This window comes from Gopherus evgoodei, unplaced genomic scaffold (genome assembly GCF_007399415.2).
Source record: "Gopherus evgoodei ecotype Sinaloan lineage unplaced genomic scaffold, rGopEvg1_v1.p scaffold_32_arrow_ctg1, whole genome shotgun sequence".
Lineage (NCBI taxonomy): Eukaryota > Metazoa > Chordata > Testudines > Testudinidae > Gopherus > Gopherus evgoodei.
Window position 1 is genome coordinate 6,842,318 of NW_022059994.1, and position 10,651 is coordinate 6,852,968.

Below are 10,651 nucleotides of genomic sequence, written 5' to 3' on the forward strand. Positions count from 1 at the left end.
AGTTGAACCCAGGTGTCCAGGCCCCTAAAAAGGGCACAGCCCCCACCCAATTCTCTTGAGTAGAAGCTGAGTCCCCATGCAGGGCCCCAGATGCCTGGGTTCCCCTCTGCTTTTCCTGTTCCCTCCCGAACACAAGTGGAGACAAACCCAGGAGTCTGGAGGCCTGGGCTTGCAGAGAGACACTCAGGCCTCTGGGGCCTGGGAAAGCCTGGTGAAAAGGAAGAACCCAGGCATCCGGGCTCCTGGATAGGGGCTCGGCTCCTACTCCCAGAGCGTGGAGGGAGAAGAGTGGACCCAGGTGTCCGGGCTCCTGGACAGCGGCTCAGCTCCTGCTCCCAGCCAGGAGGGGGAGCAGCCACGGACCCAGGCGTCCGGGAGCATCTGTGTCGTGGCAGGAGCTGCCGAGCAGGGGGGCTAGCGGGAAGCAGCCAGGTGGGGCCGGTCTCTGCCCTGCACCCCCTGCAGCGGTGGGGGGGGTCACTGCTTCTGCTGCAGCGCCTCCTTGCGCGCGGCGTCCTGCAGCAGCTGCGTGTCCACCTCGTCCGCCGGCAGCTGCACGTAGCGCACCACGGAGCCACGGATAAAGCAGTTCTTCACCGACAGCTGGGGGGGAGAGCGCGGGGTTAGGGGGAGCACCCCCTGCTGGCAGGGGGGTCTCAGAGCTTCCCCCCGTCCCCCCGTGTGTCCCCACCCCCTGATGGCAGAGGAGGGAATCCGTGTCTGCCCCCCTGCAGGCTGGGAAGAACAGCCCCCGCCCCCTGTGTCTGTGACCCCGCCCCCTGCAGGCTGGGTGAAGACGCCAGACCCACCTTGTGAGAAATGCCATCAGCACATTTGACCCCCCCCCCAACTCCCCGGACAATCTCCCACTGCCCACCCCGCTCCCCCACACCCCGCCAGCAGGGCCCCCTCCACCCCACCCAGAGGGAGGCCAGCCCTTCCAATGTGGGGGTACTTCTCCGGATCCGTCACGCTGATGTCGGTCAGCTTGATGTTCAGGTACTGGCCAGGACGGACAGACAACGGACAGTTACACCCAGACGGGGGGTGGGGGGGCCCAAGGGGATACCGGCTGCATCGCTTTGCCAGGAAAGGGGGTGGCTGGCAGGGAATGGGGCACTGGGGCCTTTCCCCTGTACGGGCATCAGCTCCGATCTGGCCCCAGCGCCGTGGACTGGCTGGCTTGGGGGAAGAGGGGAGTCCATGGGGGCGCCGGCTCCGATCCGGCCCAGGACAGGGGACGGGCTGGTTCGGGGGTTGGGATGAGTGGGCAGGGGGCACCAGCTCTGATTTGGCCTCAGGATGGAGGAATCTCTTGGGCCAGGCCCCGGGGGGGGGGGGGGGAGGACACGCTTGAAAATAACACGGAAATTCTTACCTGATCCACAGAATGGAGGGTCCCACAGATACTGCAACAGGAAAGAGGGGTGTTACCCAGGGGAACGGGGTGCGGGGGTTACAGGAGGGAGGGGGGGGGGGGGGACTGAAAGCCAGGACTCCTGGGTTCAACCCCAGCTCTGGGAAGGGAGTGGGGTTTGGTGAGTTAGAGCAGGGGTTTGGGAGCCCAAACTCCTGGGTTCCCTCCCTGGCTCTGGGAGGGGAATGGGGACTAGTGGTTAGAGCAGGGGGCTGGCAGGCAATAGGGGACCCCCCTGTGCACCAGGACTCACCTCAGATCATTTTTTAATTCCACCACCACGTCCTTCCCCACCAGGGATTTGAAGAACGAATAGAAAAGCTGGCGAGAGAAGGGTTGGGGGGGAGGTGAGACCCCCATGGAGAGACAGAGACATCACAGTTCCCCACCCCCGACTGCCCCCTTGGTCTGGGGCACTCCACTATCACCTCCCTGCAGACCCCCAACCACATCCTCCTCCCACTCACTGTTCACCCTCCACCAGGCCAGTGCCCCCCAAGCCCTGGCGCCAGCCATCAGGCCCGGGGGGGGGGGGGTTTGGTGCATGTCACCACCCCAGGGCCCCTCCATGCCAAGCGACGGGGCCTAGCCCGCTGGCAGGGCTGGGGCATCTCCCCAGGGACTCACTGCATATCCCCAGCTCCCCAAGCCCTCCCCCTGCATATCCCTGACCCCCCCATATCACCCAGCTCCCCTACACCCCTACCCTGCATATCCCCCAGGTCCCCCTGCATATCCCAGACCCCCCGCACATCCCCCTGCTCCCCCCCGCATATCCCCCTGCTCCCCCAGACCTGCACCCTGCGTATCCCCCTGCTCATCCCCCAACTCTCCCACATAACCCCCTGCTCCCCCCATATATCCCCCTGCTCAACCCCACATATCCCAGACCCCCCACAAATCCCCCAGTACCCCAAACCCCCACCCTGCATATCCCCCGATCATCCCCAACTCCCTCACATATCCCCCAGACCCACACCCTGCGTATCTCCCTGCTCATCCCCCTGCTCCCCCAGATCCCCACCCTGCATATCCCCCAGCTCCCCCAGACCCCCATCCTGTATATCCCCAGCTCCCCCAGACCCCCCACCCTGTATATCCCCCCAGATCCCCCACATATCCCCCTGCTCATCCCCCAGCTCCCCCTGCATATCCCTCACATATCCCCCAGCTCCCCCAGACCCGCACCCTGCATATCCCCCTGCTCCCCCTGCATATCCCCCTGCTCCCCCTGCATATCCCAGAACCCCCCGCATATCCCCCAGCTCTACACCCCCACCCTGCATATCCCCCTGCTCCCCTAGACCTGCACCCTGCATATCCCCCTGCTCCCCCCCGCATATCCCAGACCCCCCGCATATCCCCCTGCTCCCCAGACCCGCACCCTGCATATCCCCTTGCTCCCCCAGACCTGCACCCTGCATATCCCCCTGCTCCCCTACACCCCACCCTGCATATTCCCCAGCTCCCCCAGACCCGCACCCTGCATATCCCCCTGCTACCCCAGACCCGCACCCTGCATATCCCCCTGCTCCCCCCGCATATCCCAGACCCCCTGCATATCCCCCAGCTCCCCCCGCATATCCCCCAGCTCCCCTACACCCTCACCCTGCATATCCCCCTGCTCCCCTACACCCCCACCCTGCATATCCCCCAGCTCCCCCAGACCCGCACCCTGCATATCCCCCAGCTCCCCTACACCCTCACCCTGCATATCCCCCAGCTCCCCCAGACCCGCACCCTGCATATCCCCCAGCTCCCCCAGACCCGCACCCTGCATATCCCCCAGCTCCCTCCGCATATCCCCCAGCTACCCTACACCCCCACCCTCCATATCCCCCAGCTCCCCCAGACCCGCACCCTGCATATCCCCCAGCTCCCCTACACCCTCACCCTGCATATCCCCCAGCTCCCCCAGACCCGCACCCTTGCATATCCCCCAGCTCCCCTACACCCTCACCCTGCATATCCCCCAGCTCCCCCAGACCCGCACCCTGCATATCCCCCAGCTCCCCCAGACCCGCACCCTGCATATCCCCCAGCTCCCCTACACCCCCACCCTGCATATCCCCCTGCTCCCCCAGACCCGCACCCCGCATATCCCCCTGCTCCCCTACACCCCCACCCTGCATATCCCCCAGCTCCCCCAGACCCGCACCCTGCATATCCCCCAGCTCCCCTACACCCTCACCCTGCATATCCCCCAGCTCCCCCAGACCCGCACCCTGCATATCCCCCAGCTCCCCAGACCCGCACCCTGCATATCCCCCAGCTCCCCAGACCCGCACCCTGCATATCCCCCAGCTCCCCCCGCATATCCCAGACCCCCCACATATCCCCCAGCTCCCCCCGCATATCCCCCTGCTCCCCTACACCCCCACCCTGCATATCCCCCAGCTCCCCCAGACCCACACCCTGCATATCCCCCAGCTCCCCTACACCCCCACCCTGCATATCCCCCTGCTCCCCCAGACCCGCACCCCGCATATCCCCCTGCTCCCCTACACCCCCACCCTGCATATCCCCCAGCTCCCCCAGACCCGCACCCTGCATATCCCCCAACTCCCCTACACCCTCACCCTGCATATCCCCCAGCTCCCCCAGACCCGCACCCTTGCATATCCCCCAGCTCCCCTACACCCTCCCCCCGCATATCCCCCAGCTACCCTACACCCCCACCCTGCATATCCCCCTGCTCCCCCAGACCCCCACCCTGCATATCCCCCTGCTCCCCTACACCCTCCCCCCCGCATATCCCCCTGCTCCCCTAGACCCACACCCTGCATATCCCCCTGCTCCCCCCGCATATCCCCCCAGCTCCCCTACACCCTCCCCCCGCATATCCCCCTGCTCCCCAGACCCACACCCTGCATATCCCCCTGCTCCCCCCGCATATCCCCCAGCTCCCCTACACCCTCTCCCCGCATATCCCCCTGCTCCCCCAGACCCGCACCCCGCATATCCCCCTGCTCCCCCCGCATATCCCAGACCCCCCGCATATCCCAGACCCCCCGCATGTCCCCCAGCTCCCCTACACCCTCACCCTGCATATCCCCCTGCTCCCCCAGACCTCCACCCTGCATATCCCCCTGCTCCCCCCACATATCCCCCTGCCCCCCCCGCATTTCCCCTGCGCGCCCCCCCCCGCATGTCCCCACTCCCCTCCCCGCGGCGGGGGGGTTCCCTCGCGGCAGTGACGTCACGCATCACCATCCCGGCGGCGGCGCGAGCCGCGTGGGGCAGCCTGAGCCCGACAGCAGCGGTCCGGGACGCGCAGGCGCACTGGAGTCGGCTTCGTTCCGGCGCGAGCTCCGGCGGGGGGGGGCGCGTCCCTCGTCACGTGACCCAGGACTTGGGCCGAACGCGGAAGTGAGGAAAGAGAGGAGAGACGCTCTTAAAGGGGCCGCTCCCTGTTACTCCTCTTCTTAAAGGGGCCGCTGTGTACTCCAGCTCTTAAAGGGGCCGCTCCCCAATACCCAGGCTGGCTCTACAGGGGTCCCCGCCGGTTTCACTCTCATCACCCCCAGCTCCTGCCCCCCTTGCTCACCATGCGGCTCCCCCCAGCTCCACCAGCCCCCCAGGGCCACCGCGAGCCCCAGAACAGCGCCGGGGCCTGTCCCTCTGAGGATTGGTTTGACCTGCCCCCAATGTGGGGCCCAGACTGGCCTTGGCACATCATCCCCCCAATGACACCTGCCTGTCTACAGCCCCACGTGGGGTCACCGTTTGGGCCAGAGGGACCCCACATCACGCCACAAGGAGCCTGAGACTGCCCGGCCCAGCCCAGCGCCCCTCAAACCTCTCCACTGGCGGATACCGCCTCCTGAAGGGAACTGGGGGGGAGGGGAAATGGATAACTGGCCCTTTGAGATAGTGGGGCATGGATGGGGATAAATGGGTCTATCCCCCAGAAGGGGCTGGTGTCACCGTGTCCCCACACCCTGAATGTGCAGCACCTCACTCAGTGGGGGCCATGATCAATAGGGGTCTAGGGCAGCGGGGAGGGCTGGGAGCCAGGACGCCTGGGTTCTCTCCTGGCTCTGGAGGGGAGTGGGCCTGGTGGTTAGAGATGGTGGGGAGGGCGTTCGGAGCCAGGTTTCTCATTACAGGAGAGCGGCTGATGAAGAGCTGGATGGGAAGGTGGGGAGGAAATTCCAGCATCACTTTAGATCCTTGAGCAATATTGCTCCTGGGGAAGCTGAAGCCAGACGCCCACACTTGTGCCAGCCAAGACTGGATCTACAGCCCCGGCGGGAATTGTGAAATCTTCACTTGGCCCCGTCCCTATTATACTCCAATACTTGTCCAAGAGTTTGGAGCAGAGGGCTTTTCTCTGAAACCTGTAACCAAAAGACAGGTGAAGGGAAGACCGAAAACTGCTATTTCTAAGGTTCAAAAACTCCAGTAGTAAGAAAATCTTTCTAAAAATTAATGTGTTATACTCCAGTGCTTGGCTAATAGCATGGAGAAAAACACTTGCTAAAACCTTTAACTCAAAAACAGGCAAAGGGACAACTGAATGTTGCAGCTACTTCTCAGGTAAAAAATAAATCCACTATTTCAGAAAAGCTGCGTCAACATTAACATGTGTTGAGCTCAAATGCTTGGCTGACAGGTAGGAGAAAAATGCTTCGTTCTAAAACCTTCTTTAACTAACCCAGTGGGTTTCAATCTTTTGTCATTTGTGGACCCCTACAACATTTTGAATGGAACCGTGGACCCCTTTTCTGTGGACCCCTGGGAGTCCGTGAATCACAGATTGAAAACAACTATTCTATGGTAACAACAACCTTTTGTGGACCCCTTGGACATATTTTGCAGACCCTCAAGGGTCTGCAGAGCACAGGTTGAAAGCCACTGAATTAAACAACAGGTGAAAGAAGAATGACTGTGCCTGCTATTTCGAAGGTAAAAATAGCTAATAGGCAGAAAAACTGTAAACAATACTTATTATACTCAAATGCTTGGCTAAACGCAAGGAGAAAAATGTTCTTTTCTAAAGTGTCTGGTTCCTTCTAGTAAAAAACCCCCCCACGGGTGACAGGGACAATGATTTTTGTATTACTATTTTTATGGCTAATTTAAAAATGAGGAAGAAAACCTGGTAAAATGAACGCTTCTACTCCAACGCTTTGCTGACACTCAGGGGATGATGGCTTGTAACGGGCTAATGGCTGAATGGGGGGGGGGCTAGACATGGGCTGGGGTGGGCTATGTTGTAGGGCCTGATGGAGAAAGAGACTCACCAATCCTCACTCCTCAGCTTAAAGATCCTGTAACCACCGGATGGGAAAACTGTCAGGGTTTGGGACCCTTCGTCCTTCAGGCTTCAGACAAACATCACAGCACGACCAAAGGTCCGGCAGATCCATCAAAGAGAAGGGCTGGGGGGCTGCCCCACGCGCTGGCCCGGCCCTCCCAGCCCCCCCCAGGGGTGCCGGGCACCTCCACGTGTCACCGCTGAGCTTTCCTTTATGTCAATCTGCTTTCGCTTCATGCTCCCACCCCAGATCCCCACTCACTCAGGGGGCAAAAGTGGAGACACTCCCATAGGGGCAGGGTCCCCCAGATCCTGGCTCCCACGTCGGGGTGGAGACACCCCCATAGGGGCAGGTCCCCCAGATCCTGGCTCCCATGTCGGGGGTGGAGACACCCCCATAGGGGCAGGTCCCCCAGATCCTGGCTCCCATGTCGGGGGTGGAGACACTCCCATAGGGGCAGGTCCCCCAAGATCCTGGCTCCCATGTCAGTGGTGGAGACACCCCCATAGGAGCAGGTCCCCCAATATCCTGGCTCCCATGTCAGGGGTGGAGACACCCCCATAGGGGCAGGTCACCCAAGATCCTGGCTCCCACGTCAGGGGTGGAGACACCCCCATAGGGGCAGGGCCCCCCAGATCCTAGCTCATGCCAGGGGGCAGAGAGAGAGGGTCAGACACCCCCCTAGAGTGACAAGGGTCTCCTCAAATCCCAGCTCACTTAAGGGGGGCAGGGATGGGGAATCAGACCCCCCCTCAGAAGGGCAGCCCCCCCCAGATCCATAAAGGGAGCCGGGGGGGTTCAGATCTGCTGTGCCCCAATTCCACCTCCCCCAAATCTCACCCCCCACCTTATCCCCCGGAAAGAATCATCCTGGCGAGGACCGAGGTGGAGGATGCTGGATTCAGTGACATCCTGGCAGGCTACCAACCCTACCGGCTGCTCGGTTGTGAAAACACCCGACTTCTCCCCACCCTGTGACTTCGCCCCGCTGTGATCCAGCCGGTCTGGGCATTCAGGGTGGGGCAGCGGGTATATAAACCCGGGGCCATTCCCAGAGGATGAGGGAGGGCACCTGGAGTGGGAAGACGCCAGAGACGGGTAAGGATCTCTCTGGCGGGGAACGGAGGGGACACGCACACCAGCCCATGGCCCAGTGGCTCTTGTGTGTGGGCCCGGGGGGCTCCCTCCTGGGAAATTGGCTCTGGCAAAGATTTGGGGCGGAGAAAGCACCGATGCCATCCTGGGCCATGTAAACAGGTCTCTGGAGCTGGGATTTGCCCTCTGGATTCGGCCCCGGTGCAGCCACGGCTGGGATCCAGTTCTGGGGGAGGGTGTCAGTCAGTTGCCGAGGGCTCAAAGAAGGGCCACAAAAATGATGAAAGAGCTGGAAACCGACTCCAGGAGCTCGGTCTGCCTAGCTCCACAGGGGGTTACGGGGAGACAGGAGCCCCTCTAGGGATGGCTGGAAGGGGGACCAGAAGTTCGAGGCCAGAGAGTTTTTCTGATCCGACGGCTGGACGCTGGCGCCAGCCAAATTCAGACGGGAAGCGAGATGTGACTTTGTACCAGGGAGAGGAATGAACCCCGGGCGCACTTTACCGAGGGTCGAGGCAGAGGCTCCCCGGGCTGTTTCGAGCGAGACCAGGAGTTTGGTCGGAAGGATCTGTTCTAGTTGAATTGGGAATTAATTCAGGGAATCCTGGTTAGAGAGGTCGTCAATCGACCTGATCAAGGGGGTCCCTCGGGTTCTGGGAATGGAGATCGGTCAGAGATCTCCCGCTGACCCTGGGGCCCGGAGGGCGGCTGCTGCTGGGTCCTGGTTCCAGCGACCCTGTTTAAATCCCGAGCGACCCCACTGAGGTCAGGGGAGTCCGGGCCGGCCCTGGCATGAATCCGGAGCCAGCCCACTGCTGCCGGTGCTGTTTTTCTCACGGCGCGGACCCAAACCGGATTGGCCGTCGATTCAGGACGACCGGGGGTCTAGGCAGGAGGCGCCCGGCAGGTTAGCACAGGGATCTGATGCCAGGCCGCTGCGGAGGCGGGCGGGTGGGGCGGTTAATTATCGAGGTGACGGGCGAGCGGGAGCAGCTGCCAGCAGCATGGACCCTGGGGAAATGGCACAGTGGGGGTGGGAGCGGATCTCCATGTGAAGAGGATCCACCCCGGACAGCGTGCAGGGGGGTCACGCTAGGATCCTGGCTCAGAGCCGGGACCCCCATCCCAGGCGAGCCGGGCAGCCAGGCGCAGGAGGGGGCACGAGAGGTCTGAGCCCGGGGGCAGTGAGCAGGCCAGCCCGGCAGGGGATTGGCGAGGCGGGCAGGAGGGGACTCCGGCCCCGGCACTGCCTGACCACTGGCCCTGGCGTTCCCCCCTTTCCGCCAGGCGCAGGAGGGGGCACGAGAGGTCTGAGCCCGGGGGCAGTGAGCAGGCCAGCCCGGCAGGGGATTGGCGAGGGGGCAGGAGGGACTCTGGCCCCGGCACTGCCTGACCACTGGCCCTGGCGTTCCCCCCTTTCCGCCAGGCGCAGGCGAGCCCACGATGTGCAACCAGTGCAAGTGCTTCTGCCTCCTGCTGCAATGGGCATGGCACGTCCTCAAACGGCTGTGCAGGAGGAAGAGAGGTACTGGGGGGGAAGTGAGCGGGGCACTCGGGAGGGATGGGTGGGTATCCTCGGTGTGGGGAACAGGGGCAGACACACCTATGGATCCGGGTGGGGGGCAAAGGAGCAGACACACAGCTATGGATCCGGGGATGGGAGGTGGGGAATGGAGCAGACACGCAGCTATGGATCCATGGATGGCGGGGGGCGGAGATGGGGCAGACACACGTATGGATCTGGGGAGGATGGAGGAACGGGGGGAATGGGGCAGACATGCAGCTATGGATCCCGGGGGAGGATGGAGGGAGGGTGGGCAGACACACAGATATGGATCCAGGGGGAGGATGGAGGGACGGGGAGGGGGGATGGGGCAGAGACATGTATGGATCCCGGGGGGAGGATGGAGAGACGGGGGGAATGGGGCAGACATCAGCTATGGATCTGGGGGGAGGATGGATGGATGTGGGGGGGGGAGACACACAGTATGGATCCGAGGGCAGGATGGAGGGACCAGGGGGGGAGACACGCAGATATGGATCTGGGGGGAGGATGGAGGGATGCGGAGGGTATGGAGCAGACACGCAGCTATGGATCGGGGGGAGGATGTAGGGACGTGGAGGGGGCAGACACACAGTATGGATCCAGGGGGCAGGACAGATGGATGGAGGGGAGGGGTATGGGGCAGACACACAGCTAGGATCCAGGAGTAGGACGGAGGGATGGAGCAGACACGCAGATGGATTTGGGGAGGATGGATGGATGGATGGGGGGGCAGACACAAGATATGGATCCAGGGGGCAGGATGGATGGATGGGGGTATGGGGCAGACACACAGATATGGATCCGGGGGAGGTTGGAGGGGACGTGGGGAGGGGGCAGACACACAGATATGGATCCAGGGGGCAGGATGGATGGACGGGGCTATGGGGCAGACACACGTATGGATCTGGGGGGAGGAGGATGGATGGATGGGGGGGAATGGAGCAGACACATAGATATGGATCCGGGGGGACGAGGGCTAGATCCAGAGCCCGATCCCGTGTACGGGGCTGGACAGAATATTATTGGGCTTAGGTTTAAATTTCCATCTCTGCAGCGATGCCTGCGCTTTGCACTGCCCCTACTGGGTGCAATAAGAACTGCGCTGCTAATCTTCCCGGACATAGACCGTTCCCATCTGCGAGGAGCAGGGATACTGGGAGCCAGGACTCCTGGGTTCCGTCCTCAGCTCTGGGAGAGGCGGGGGCCCAGCGGTTACAGCTGCGGGGGGGCTGGAAGTCAGGACTCCTGGGTTCTATCCAGGGGCGGCTCCAGACATTTCACGCCCCAAGACAGTGGCATGCTGTGGGGCGCTTGCGTTCACCGGTCCCAGGC

General features: G+C 62.7%; 1 long non-coding RNA gene across 1 annotated transcript; it reads right to left on the reverse strand.

Moving 5' to 3' along the window:
- Nucleotides 1-942: 942 nt before the first annotated feature.
- Nucleotides 943-4,715, reverse strand: LOC115640955. The gene is made up of 4 exons (XR_003997986.1): nt 4,628-4,715; nt 1,671-1,738; nt 1,379-1,409; nt 943-1,002 (listed from the first exon to the last, which is right to left on the reverse strand). It is a non-coding gene; the product is annotated as an uncharacterized LOC115640955 (long non-coding RNA).
- Between the last annotated feature and the right edge of the window lie 5,936 nt (nt 4,716-10,651).